Source organism: Camelina sativa, chromosome 1, assembly GCF_000633955.1.
Source record: "Camelina sativa cultivar DH55 chromosome 1, Cs, whole genome shotgun sequence".
In the NCBI taxonomy this organism is placed as follows: domain Eukaryota; kingdom Viridiplantae; phylum Streptophyta; class Magnoliopsida; order Brassicales; family Brassicaceae; genus Camelina; species Camelina sativa.
In genome coordinates, this window is record NC_025685.1 from 10,696,942 (window position 1) to 10,700,748 (window position 3,807).

The 3,807-nt window shown below is 36.4% G+C and overlaps 1 long non-coding RNA gene across 1 annotated transcript; it reads right to left on the reverse strand.

The window, feature by feature from the left end:
- LOC104787253 lies at positions 3,277–3,807 on the reverse strand. Its single transcript, XR_767823.1, has 2 exons — positions 3,705–3,807; positions 3,277–3,594 (listed from the first exon to the last, which is right to left on the reverse strand). It is a non-coding gene; the product is annotated as an uncharacterized LOC104787253 (long non-coding RNA).

Genomic DNA, 3,807 nt, shown 5'->3' on the forward strand with positions numbered 1-3,807 from the left:
TAGGAATTCACTTTTAGACCATTTAGGGTGTTGCATTTCTGCATTTGCATATTTTGGATGAAAACAGGTGCTAAAGAGCCAAAAATGGGGGAAAACAAGTACAATCTNAGATGATTTTGTGTTCTTGATCGGTTAGGATGCCTTAGTTTGATTGTAAATGATTGATAGATTTCCTTCTAGGTTGGTGTTCTTAATGTTGTCAACAGACCGAGAGGTTGAGATTAGATCTAGGGTGTTTCAACGACCGAGAGGTGTAGATGAAATGCGTGAATTAGCCAATGCTAGAGGTTTACTTGACTCTAAGTAAGGGATTAGATGAGTTTGAGTTTACTGACAATAATGAATCTTTCTTAATGCCTACTTGTTCATATTGCTAGTGCGAGAGTGTGGTAAGTGATCAAGGTTGATTGTTGCTAGTGCAAGAGTGTGGTGACAAGGTTTTAGAGATTCATTGTCTAGGAAATAATTTCTTGAGGCATGTAAGGCATTTGTACTGGTCTAGAATACTTAGGATTCGATTACCCCATCCTTAGAAGCTTTCGTATTTTATTTGTTTACATTTTCTTTACTTACTCGACGTCTTACCCGATCAGGTACACGATAACCTGCATCGAGTAATACCTCGAGCTGTTCATATCTCATTTGCTTACTCGATCACCCCATTCGATCATGTACTCGACTGCCTGCCTTAAGTGCTTAGGTGATGTGGTTTCTTTGTTTATATTCCTTTCTTTTATTTATTTTAGGACTGTTAGAACAAAAACCCTATCTGCTTGGCTTGACTTGTATTGTTCTGATCATATCCTTCCTGCTAGCAATAGACAACCATTTGGATTGATAACCCTTTGTACTACAACTGCATAGGGAATTGATACCCTAGGTGAAAACCCTACTATCAATTTGGCGCCGTTGCCATTTGGTTGATTTCATTTTGCTACGTTTAGGATTTCAGCACTTTCTAGATCAAGTTCTTTTGTTTATATTTGGTTTGGATACTGACTTGTTTGCTTTCGCAGCGTTTGTTTTGAATCTTAGGTACAACCTGAGCACCCACCCGACCCGTCACTTGATCACCTGGATCGAGTTGATCCTCGTGTACACACTCAGACAACTACCTGTGCATGCAAACACGATCCAGAGGTAGCCAGAACCTGAGTCCTTTCATCGACAACATCGACAGAGCTAGGCTCCTCAAACAACAACAAGTTCAACCAGAACCAGCAATCATTGAGGAGACGATGAATAATCAGAACGGTCCACCAGCTCCTCAAGCAAGGACCAATATAGGAGCAGGAGATGCTCCAACTACTCACACTCAAAGGAATGGCATTGTGCCACCAATTGTGCAGAACAACAATTTTGAGATCAAGAGTAGTCTCATCCAGATGATACAGAGTAATAAGTTTCATGGATTGCCAATGGAGGACCGATTGGATCATCTGGATGAATTTGATAGGCTCTGTAGCCTCACTAAGATCAATGGAGTCAGTGAAGATGGATTCAAGCACAGGTTTTTCCCATTCTCTTTGGGAGACAAAGCACACATCTGGGAGAAATCGCTCCCTAAGGAGTCCATCACCACTTGGGAAGCGTGCAAGAAGGCATTCTTTGCCAAATTCTTCTCCAACTCCAGAACCGCAAGGCTGAGAAATGACATTTTCAGCTTTGTTCAGAAGAACAATGAAACATTCAGTGAAGCTTGGGAATGTTTCAAGGGATACACTACCCGATGTCCACATCACGGCTTCAACAGTGCTTCATTGCATTGCAATATGAAAAAATATTATGTGGTGATTTTGTAGGGTAGGTAAACAAAATTTTAAAACTTTTACAATGTGGCAAATTAGTCGTCCAATATAGGTGGCTTACGGGCCAGAAGTGGACATGGGACCAACCAAAAGAGGTGGGTACAAGGGACGAGAGTGGACATAAAGCCCACTAAGAGGGGTAATGTCGGCATGTTACAAATAACATAGTTTCGGGTGGAATTTAAGTGTTGAGTTTGTTCTTTATAAAATTAGATTCCAATCCATGGAGATTTTTTCGAGTTCCTATTCTTGGGAAAATGAGATATTTTTGGCTGGAATTTAAGTGGTAAGCTTGTTCTTTATAAAACTAGTTTCCACATTGTATCAATTTCAAAGTTTGAAGTATAATCAAAATAAGTATAGTTAGTTTCGTTAGTGATCATTATTATTGGGGGTGGATTCTCACTCCCACATAAGCCCGCGTCCATGAACATTTACAAAAGCCCAAAAACTATTGGAATGTGAGCGAGGGTATTCCAGTCTTTCCAATGGACGAACTGACGCAATACCCTATAAATACTAGTGTAAAACACCTAAAAAGGGGAGGACAAAAAAAAGGAAGAAACGGTTAGAGAAAACGACAAGCAATTGACGGTAGACTCGTCGATAGCTTAAGTTGGACGAGCTACTTAGTTCGTCTTTTCTCTTTTAACTTGTTACTCTCGTCTTATTTGACTCGTCTAGTCGAATATTGTAGACCGACTTTCACGTGTCTCGGCACAAATTTATAAAGAGAGTTTTGACACCTTTTCTACCAAACTAAATCTCGAATTGTAATCGATAAGAACATCAAAAATCACGATTGATATAAATTAAATTAATCAAATTTATTTGATCCTTTGTTTGAGATGATGCTTTGTTTGAAATATAATATTGTGTATTCATTACTGATTATTTTAATCTCAAAAATGATGATATAATTTGTGGATATTATGATTGTATATCCTTTTTCAGCATTATGATTGTATATCAATGAACATACAGATATCTACAACTTATATGCATGCATAAATAATATAAAATTTGTTTACAAAAACTTTTCTAGCCGATGTGAGATGTTGTAAATAGTTTTTTTCCCGTAGACTATATTTTTTCTTTTCTCTAAAAAGCATTTAATAATAAAAAAATACTATATTTTTCAGAAATATTAAATAATAAAGTAGTTAATCATGATTGAATGATTAAAATCCTATGTGGACAATCTTAGAAGCTCATAGTTCCTACTTTTTATTAGTTGTTCAAAAAATTTCGAATGGAACCTTGTACATATTAATTTTATTTCCATAAATTATACTTTTTTGTTCTAAAAAATCTTAATAAACTCTAAAAATTGGCAATTTTTTGGGTTACACTTAAAACTGCAAATCAAAACACATCCATCCTCAGCATCACTATCGTCAAATAGTTTTTACATATATATATATATATATATGTGTGTGTGTGTGTGTTTCTTGCAGCAACAATTGAATAGTTTTCTTTGGATAGTTACGAGCTCGTAGCTATTTTTCTTCTTTTTCTTTGACATATATAGAAACAAAATACACGAAACAAAGGAGAATCATGGATCCGTTTCATACAATGAAGCAAATAAACTTAAATATGCAACGTGGGAGTCCTTACAGACGAATAATATAATCTATATATAACATATTGATGGATCTTTTTATTACGTGTTGTTTTCTGATTTGGTGAACGACTTCAGTCTCATCATGCTGACGGTGATTCTGATAAGCAATATTTTCACGATAGACATTCCCCAAGTGCCTGGAAACATCCGCAACAAATTCTGTAGACAGACAGATCATTTAAAGTAAAGTTGAATATCTTGCAAAGTAATTGGAGCGAAACTATATATAAACAGAATTATAAAGAAAGTAAATTAAAAGAAATATATACTCTGTTATTTTCGCTGGTTCGATGCCCTTGGATTTGGTCTCCACTGCTGCTGCCGAAGGATCACCCACCATCGCATCTCTAGTAGGATAACCAATCGGCGGTG